Source organism: Bos grunniens, chromosome 9 (genome assembly GCF_055505025.1).
Source record: "Bos grunniens cultivar Pamir isolate PY7600 chromosome 9, Bosgru_T2T1.0, whole genome shotgun sequence".
NCBI classification, from domain to species: Eukaryota; Metazoa; Chordata; class Mammalia; order Artiodactyla; family Bovidae; genus Bos; species Bos grunniens.
In genome coordinates, this window is record NC_141173.1 from 78,545,921 (window position 1) to 78,555,693 (window position 9,773).

Sequence of the window (9,773 nt, forward strand, 5' to 3'; positions counted from 1 at the left end):
AACAAATGTCTGGAAGGGTAGCACGGGAGTGTCACCCAGTTAACTCTGGGGGAAAGAGATAGGACTGCAGCATGGAAAGGTGAGGAATGAATCACTAAATAGTTTTAGATTTTCACAATTATGTTTTCCTTTGGTAACTCAAACAGATAAAAAGAATGTACTTTCAAGTACACAGGTTGATTCAAATTAAACTAAGAAAAATGTTAGCTAACAGAGGGCTACAGGAAATATTCTCTCATGAATGAATAAGACAAAGGCATTATTTGTGACTAGATTGTCATATAAAGTTAGTTTGTCTCTAACACTCATCTTGAAAATGCCAGTTTTTCCAGTGAGATTGATGTATTAGGGAATAATTTGAGAATAACATAAATTATACTGTTTCTTTATGTTTGATTTCATTGAAGAGAAACACTAGGTAAATCTGGAGAATGGCACCCAGCTCAGTTGAGTTGAGAGGCAAATACAAAATGTACACACACACACACACACACACACCCCCACGTGCCTCAAACATCTGCCGTCTATCTCAGTTCACCAGGTGTGTTGTAAGCCACACCCATGTCTAGCTGCTGTTATGATTTTCCATCTGATTTCAGATAATCCCCTTTCACCACTTCACAATAACTCAAAACTGAAACTCTCAACATTCACTTCCACAAGCAAACCAAGTTTTTTTTTTTTAAGGTAAATCGTCGTATTTATTGGAGTATTTACATTTTAGTTAATTATTTAATATGTTTAAAACTATACTACTGTTTTTACTAAGTTCCTGTATTATTTTTAATGTGTCATTGACAAGGTGTTTGAGTGTCATACTCCTAGCATCATTCCCCTCCCCCCAACATTGTTTTATTGCACAATTTTACGTAGGATGGCACTTTTATGGAATGCATATGTTGTATTATTGTAGAACGAACTGTAGTCTATGCATGATAGACCCGTCTAGAATTTGACTTTTATGGGAATCAATGAGTGACGCTTGTTGGAAGACAGTTATTCAAAGGCATCTCACTCTTCCACTATCTTCTGAGCAAAGGCACAAAGCGTCTTTCTCCTAGATGATCTTTTCAAGGATGTTTATATAGCAAATTGCCTTGGCAGTTAGAGAAAGTGTCTCTTTCTGGTGCAAAGGGCACATTTGCTTACAATCTAGAAAGATGCAGGATATCCTTTCCAGAGCAATGAACAGATATGCTTACTGCCCAGTATAAGAGGTCTGGTTCCCTAAAAATGCAATTTCTTTCCTGCAGTCAACTGTGTGTCCACATATCAGTTGACCCTCTTTGTATCATCCTGTGGAAATTGAGGTTTGGAGAACTAGTGTAAAAAGAACCATTCTCTGGCTACTGCTATTGCTTTGAGTAATAAACTTTGCTTTGTTTTTGACTCAAGGGTTTCATGTCTCTCGTCAGCATCCATGAAACTGTGGCCAATGAACAGACTGACTTGCTAACAGTAAAGATCTCAAACTCTTCATAGTTCTTGACAACATTCGGTGTGATGTCACGATATTACAGGTATCTTCAATTTTTTTTTGTTTAATATAGTTCAGTACTTACTGCAAAGATAACAAACATCAAATACTGTCTTTTTCACTTTTTTTCAACTTTAAAACATGATGTATCCAACAACAGGAAATAAAAGGGTCTGTTGGAGAACTTTTGAACTAAGTCACTTTTTAAATGGTCAAAAGGTAGGATGGAGAATAGTTCTAAGCTTCATTTTATTTGACTGAGTAAGCAATACTGTGTTTACATCACCTAAAACAAGAATTATTTAGGTCAACACTGTTTTGCTATATGTAATTGATAATCTTTGAAAAATTTAGAAATAACTTATTTGGTAAAATGTAAATAATTCTGCTATAACTTTCTTTATTTGATCAGACAAAATGCATTGTTTCTATCCTATAAAAAGCCTAATGAGGATACAAGAATGAATAAGCACTTTCTGTGCTTTCAAAAGTTTGCACCCTAGTACAAGAGATAAAACAAAAGAAATATAAACATTATGCAAGGTAGGAAGTGTTAATTCCAACACAATAGGAACAAATAAAGTATTATGGGCCTTCTGAGGGGAGAAAGAGAGGAGAAGATTTCAAGATGAGATTAAACTAGGAAAGAGTACTTGAAAAATAAGAGAAGGCAAGAGAGTTAATAGGCTAGTGGAAGAAAAGCCTAAAAAGAAGTGGAAACACATTCTCAATCATAAGGAGTCATGAATGATTAAAGATGCCTATTCAATTGATTTTAAGATATTTAAAAAGTTGGAACACTTTAAAAAAAAATACATTTGGGCTTCCCTGGTGGCTCAGATGGTAAAAAATCCACCTGCATAATCTATGCTATTTTATGATCTCTGGCCACTTACGATTGCTCTGTCAGGTGGCAGCCATTACATTAGCTATATAAAAAACATTTTTTTACACCTTCTGATAAGCTCAAGGAAAATCCAGAAAAAAAAATCTACTTTAGAGTAATGTGAATGTATTCATATAAGCATAGGGTAGGAACAGAATCCAGAAAGCAGAATTTACAAATTCTAAATTTAGAGTTTAGAAATTCTTAGAATTTAGAAACCTTAGAATTTAGAATTCAGAATCTATAATTTAGAATCCAGAAGCCTTGGAAACCAGAAACCTTAAATCCAGAAAATTTAGAATTTGAAATCTAGAAACCTTAGAATTTAGAACCTCTAGAATATGTTAAGTCAAGTCAAGTGGGCCTTAGGGAAGCATCACTATGAACAAAGCTAATAGAGTGATAGAATTCCAGTTGAGCTCTTTCAAATCCTGAAAGATGATGCTGTGAAAGTGCTGCACTCAATATGCCAGCAAATCTGGAAAACTCAGCAGTGGCCACAGGACTGGAAAAGGTCAGTTTTCATTCCAATCCCAAAGAAAGGCAATGCCAAAGAATGCTCAAACTACCGCACACTTGTATTCATCTCACACGCTAGTAAAGTAATGCTCAAAATTCTCCAAGCCAGGCTTCAACAGTATGTGAACTGTGAACTTCCAGGTGTTCGAGGTGGCTTTAGAAAACGCAGAGGAACCAGAGATCAAATTGCCAAAGTTTGTTGGATGGTAGAAAAAGCAATAGAATACCAGAAAAACATCTACTTCTGCTTTATTGATTATGCCAAAGTTTTTGACTCTGTAGATCACAATAAACTGTGGAAAATTGTTAAAGAGAAGGGAATACCAGACCACCTGACCTGCCTCCTTAGAAATCTGTATGCAGATCAAGAAGCAACAGTTAGAACCAGACATGGAACAACAGACTGTTTCCAAATCAGGAAAGGAGTATGTCAAGGCTGTATATTGTCACCCTGCTTATTTAACTTATATGCCGAGTACATCATGTGAAATGCTGGACTGGATGAAGCACAAGCTGGAATCAAGACTGCAGGGAGAAATATCAATAACCTCAGATACACAAATGACACCACCCTTATGGCAGAAAGTAAAGAGGAACTGAAGAGCCTCTTGATGAACGTGAAAGAGGAGAGTGAAAAAGCTGGCTTAAAACTCAGCATTAAAAAAGCGAATATCACGGCATCCAGTCCCATCACTTCATGGCAAATAGATGGGGAAACAATGGAAACAGTGAGACTTTATTTTCTTGAGCTCCAAAATCACTGCAGACGGGGACTGCAGCCATGAAATTAAAAGATTCTTGCTCCTTTGAAGAAAAGGTATGACCAATCTAGACAGCATGTTAAAAAGCAGAGACATTACTTTGCCAACAAAGGTCCATTTAGTCAAAGCTATGGTTTTTCCAGTAGTCATGTATGGATGTGAGAGTTGGACCATAAAGAAATCTGAGCACTGAAGAATTGATGCTTTTGAGCTGTGGTGTTGGAGAAGACTCTTGAGAGTCCTTTGAACTGCAAGGAGATCAATGCAGTCAATCCTAGAGGAAACCAGTCCTGAATATTCATTGGAAGGACTGATGCTGAAGCTGAAACTCAAATACTTTGTCCCTGATGCGAAGAACTGACTCATTGGAAAAGACCATGATGCTGGGAAAGACTGAAGGCAGGAGGAGAAGGGGACAACAGAGTATGAGAGGGTTGGATGGCATCACCAACTCTACAGACATGAGTTTGAGCAAGCTCCGGGGTTGGTGATGGACAGGGAAGCCTGGCGTGCTGCAGTCCATGAGATTGCAGAGTTGGACTCAACTGAGAGACTGAACTCAGTTGAGAATATGTTAACCAATTTTGTGACTAACATACTTCTAAAAAACCATTATGCAATATTTGTCAAGTATTAAATGACTACTCTTTACTAATCTACAGTTTAGGATTTAATCTATTATCATCTTTAATTCTTGCAAAATTCCTGAGACAGGAAGTAGCTCAATTTTATAGATAAGGAAAGAGGGATTAAGAAGTTTTGTAAGTGCTGCAAAGGCATAGAGTTAATAACTAAAATTTAAATGTATATAGTTTTGCAATTTAAATCCAGTTCTCACTTACTCTCAGAAGTAGTCTGTTAATTATTCAATTCTTTTTATAATGCATCTTTGCTTAATCACAGACCTGAGAAAGTTCTCTTGATCTCTTAGGTGATTTTTCCTTATGTGGAGAGGAAGTGATGGGAGTGTCGGAGAAAGTTTCTTTGAGATAGTAACTAAGGAATCAAAGATCAATCATGTAATTTGATCTTCATTAAGATGAAAAGTATTATTTCATATACTTATGTTTATTAATATTATTCCATATATATTTAAAGCTTTGATAAAGTTGATACAGAGACACTGGTGAAGCTCCCATGCAGTTAGCTTGCTGAAAACTGAACAGTCATGTGAAATCTTCAACAGCTTCTCCTCATTAGTGAATATTAGTAATTTAACTTAAAATTAGAATAAATAGCTTTAAAATTATTTTGCTTTTTGTATTATTTTCAATTAATACATAGAAAGTTGAGACTCAGAGATGTTGAATGATTTGCTCAAGGTCACACAACAAGGTAATACAGAAAAACAGGATTTCTAAATATGCTTGAGTATCCAGTGTTAAGTAATCTGAGACACACCATCATCATGTTCCATAACAAGACTGGCCACATATTGGCAGATTTGATTGTTGGGTTTTGAATAGGGTTCTAAGAAAAATCTGCTTGTAGTTGCTACAAACCAAAAACACTCCATCCCTCAAAACTCCCTTTTTTCACTCCTTCTCCTGTTTAAAGTACATTGTTCATTTGCTTTTCCATCATCACTTTTTATTCTATATCAAAGTCACCTCTGGAATTAGATGGTCCTGGACTGACTTTATAGAAGAGCTTAGTTTTCAGTTTGGATACTATAAGTTGAACGTGGGTTGCTAAAAATATTAATCAATCTGAATGTGAAGTGAGATGATTTATTTCAGGTGGATCTAAAGGAAAGGACTTTTCAAGAGGCAATTGGGCAAGCCCAAGTTGAAATATAACTCAAGAGGTTGGATTAGAATGTTTCCAAATGGGAAAAAAGGTAAATATAGGACAATGTGATGGAGAGCATCGAGTTGGTAAGCCCTTTAAATTTTATTTGTTAAAATATTCTTTTGAGGTTAGAACTCTCTTAGTTCAACTCATAAATATTGCTTACCTAGCTAAATTTGTTGTTTTATGTTGTACTCATACAATAAAGCCTTCGAATTTTGAACTTGATATGGAAAAAAATCAGATCATTAGAGCTGCTTCTGTAACCTTTCTCTGAATTTGACTTAATTTACTATGTTGGATTATGGATTATATAAAAAGGATTGGTTTGAGTGGTTGCGGACATTAAACAGGTCACCCTGAGCTTGAACCATGTGTTATTTTTTTTAACCTGAAAATTATGTGCTAGGTTAGGATAATAATTTGGGACATAGCCACCATGAATAAATTAGACTATTCTCATATTTTAGGGAAATTAAATTTTAGATTTCTTGAGTAATAATCACTATAATTAGAACCAGTTATGATAGAACCCATGATATGTGTTCTAAAATAAAATAGACAGTGTGACAGTACATGCATGGTGTATGACTGATTCATAATAATAGACTCACAAATTCTCAGTAAAAATTGAAAACAGAAGTCTTCTGGATATTACCATTTCATGAAAAAAGTCTCTAATATCATAATTAGATAAGCTAAGCATTTCCTTTTTTACAGGAACTAAAAATAGTGAGAAGTGTTTCAGTAAAGTCAGGCTCTTCTTGGAGAGTTGGATTCATCTTTATGCATTAGTTGTACATATTTTAGACTTATTAGAGAAGATTTCTGATAATCAACATCACTTTCTCAATGTTGGCATCTGACAAAATTGAGAAATTGAAATGCAAAATTGTATTAATATATATAAATTTAAACAGAAATACATGGGATATAATATTACATGATGTGATATATGATTATGCTATGTATTGGACATAACATTATCATAATATTTGAAATAATATTTTTTCAAACTTAAACTTCCCCTAAGTTTTCTTTTTTTTTTAACATTTGAGAACATAATTTCTAGACACTTTTCAGAATACAGGCATGTCAAAATTGAGTGACAATGAATTAAGGTTCAATGGATCTTTATGTATACTTCATGGCTGTCCAGATAGAAGGCTCCCAAATAGGGTAACAACAATGGCTACTCCTTCTCCCTTTACTCTGACTAAAGGGAGACTCCTTCTGCATGGGAGCAGAGAAGTTACCATGAAATGGTAGTTTTCTGGCTCGGCCTCTATCAATTCCCAACTTTCCAAGTGATGACTAGAGAAACATGTTGTGTATTAGAGCTACATTTATTAGACTTGCAACAGCAAAGGGAAAATGCCACCTTGACAGAATCTTAGTGATGTCTCAGAATAGGGAAGACAAGGAGAATACTTCTAGTCTCTAGAATGTGGGCTGAATGATTTTAAGGTCTTTCAAAGCCGGGAACTATTTGGGATAGACAATATTTATAATAGTTTTAGTTTGCTGAGCCCAGAGAGGCAAGAATATTGAAGAACATTGTGAACAAAGTGTTAGTTGTAATAAGTAATTGGTTGTTATTGGTTCATAGTTTAACTTCAAAGAATAGATGGCTTTTGAAGCAAGCAACTAAGTTCAGTTGCTCAGTTATGTCTGACTCTTTGCGACCCCATGGACTACAGCACGCCAGGCTTCCCTATCACCAACTCACAGAGCTTGCTGAAACTCATGTCCATAGAGTTGGTGATGCCATCCTACCATCTCATCCTCTGTCATCCCCTTCTCCTCCTGCCTTCAATCTTGCCCAGCATCAAGGTCTTACCGGTGAGTCAGTTCTTTGCATCAGGTGGCCAAAGTATTGGAGCTTCAGCTTCAGCATCAGTTCTTCCAATGAATATTCAGACTGATCTTAAGGATTGACAGGTTTTATCTCCTTGCAGTCCAAAGGACTCTCAAGAGTCTTCTCCAACACTGTAGTTCAAAAACATCAATTCTTCAGCACTCAGCTTTCTTTATGGTCCAACTCTCACATCCATACATGACTACTGGAAAAACCATAGCTTTGACTAGATGGACCTTTGTTGGCAAAGTAATGTCTGCTTTTTAACATGCTGTCTAGGTTGGTCATACCTTTTCTTCAAAGGAGCAAGAATCTTTTAATTTCATGGCTACAGTCCCCATCTGCAGTGATTATGGAGCTCAAGAAAATAAAATCTGTCACTGTTTCCATTGTTTCCCCATCTATTTGCCATTAAGTGATGGGACTGGATGCCACAATCTTCATTTTTTGAATGCCGAGTTTTAAGCCAGCTTTTTCACTCCCCTCTTTCACATTCATCAAGAGGTTCTTCAGTTCCTCTTTACTTTCTGCCATAAGGGTGCTGTCATCTGCATATCTGAGGTTATTGATATTTCTTCTGGCAATCTTGATTCCAGCTTGTGCTTCATCCAGCCAGGCGTTTCACATGATGTAGTCTGCATATAAGTTAAATAAGCAGGGTGAAAATATACAGCCACCTTTGCTTGTTCTCAGTATTTGAGATAAGAACCTATGCCCAATGATCCAGGTAGTATTTAACTTAAGGGAAAAGTTGATTTTAGATCTGTTTACATAATGGTTATTCTTTGCTCTAAGCTGGAAGACAAGTGATTATCATGTGGGGACACGATCACTCCCAATATATACATTAAGCACCACTGATTAATGTATAGAATTCCTGATGGTACCTGTTCCTGCCTTTGTATTTGCCAAGCTTTCTTGTTCTTTATGTGAGAATATTATTTGTTGGATTGCTTGCCAGGACACTTTCTGCATAGTAGTATTTAAGGCTTTGGAGATCACATATTTGAGGACTGTAATAAAATTACTAAGAGAAGGATTATTTATCATCATTTGTAGCACATATCTAGGCCAAAAGCCAAGAGTTTCCATTTTAGGACAAAGATATTCCTTTTTTAATCCAAAGAATCTGTGGAATCAAATAAGGGATATTGTTTCATGATTTTGTTGTTTCTGACATTTATTAGTAATATATCAATACTTGCAAGATACATGGGGATGTAAATGTACTGTAGTGAGCTCAGTAGTGTCCAACTCTTTGTGACCCCCATGGACTATTAGCTCACTAGGCTCCTCTGTCTGTGGAATTTTCTGGACAAGAATACTGGAATGAGTTGCCATTTCCTTTCCAGGGGATCCCCCTCACCCAGGGATCAAACCCACAACTCCTGTGTCTCCTACCTTGGATTCTTTTCCATTGAGCCATCTGGGAAGCCCTGTAAATGCGGTACTGTTTCCTTAAGGAAGCACTCATTCCATTTTGACAGCCCAGTTTTCAATAGGCTCTGTTTTGATCCACTACTGTGAAATTTTCATGATCCTCTTAGAGTTTATGGTAAGCAGAATAAAAGATCTCATATATGCCCATCTCCTATTACCTGGAACCTCCGAATATGCTTGTCATGTGGCAGGGGAGAACTAAGGTTTCAGGAGGAATTAAGGTGACTAATCAGCTGACTCTAAGATGAAGAATTTTTTCTTGGATTATCCAGTTGAGCCCCATATAATGACAAGGGTCCTTATAAGTGAAAGAATGAAGCAGGAGAGTCAGAGAAGGAGTTGTGACAATGGAAGCAGAGGTCAGAGTGATGACATTGTTGACTTTGAAAATAGCAGGCCATCAGCCAATGACTACAGGCAGCCTCTAGAGTTGGAAAAAGCCAGGAAACAGATTTTCCTCTAGAGACTTCAGAAGGATTGCATCCCTGCCTTGATTTCACCCTAGTATTATACATTTTGGACTTCTGACCTCCAGAAGATAATCCGCTTGTGTTGTTCTAAGACACTAAGTTGGTGGTATTTGTTATGGAGACAATATGAAACTAATACTGCCTTATTGACATAGTTCAATTCACCTGCCATTGTTTGAACCATAATATGTATAATTTTTCTCACTTTTTAGGTCCCTTGAAAAACATGAAATAAAAGAGATTTGAGACAGAAGAAAGCAGTCCAAATTTCCTTTCAATGACTAAAGTTTTTTTAGACTTAATTCAAGGCTCAGCTTTTGTCTTTGAGCTAAACTATGTCCAGATCCCTTCTCTCAAGATGGGAAATTGACAGGCAAGTAAGACTCATGGGTATCAAGACTACACTGAAGGGAGGTATCAGTTTACAAAGATAACACAGATCCTTGCCCAATTTGTAGGTAAGAGGCAAGAAAATTCTTTGTTACAAATCCACTGCGAGAAGACCACACAATGATGTTTTCAGTCAAAATATCTCTGTGCGGTGTTCAAATAGCATTAAAATATTTTGGTA

The 9,773-nt window shown here is 36.3% G+C and overlaps 1 long non-coding RNA gene across 1 annotated transcript; it reads left to right on the plus strand.

Annotated features, from left to right (window-relative positions):
• The first annotated feature begins 1,394 nt into the window (after positions 1 to 1,394).
• LOC147366231 (uncharacterized) lies at positions 1,395 to 7,262 on the plus strand. The gene is made up of 2 exons (XR_015133278.1): positions 1,395 to 1,520; positions 5,383 to 7,262. It is a non-coding gene; the product is annotated as an uncharacterized LOC147366231 (long non-coding RNA).
• The last annotated feature ends 2,511 nt before the right edge of the window (positions 7,263 to 9,773 follow it).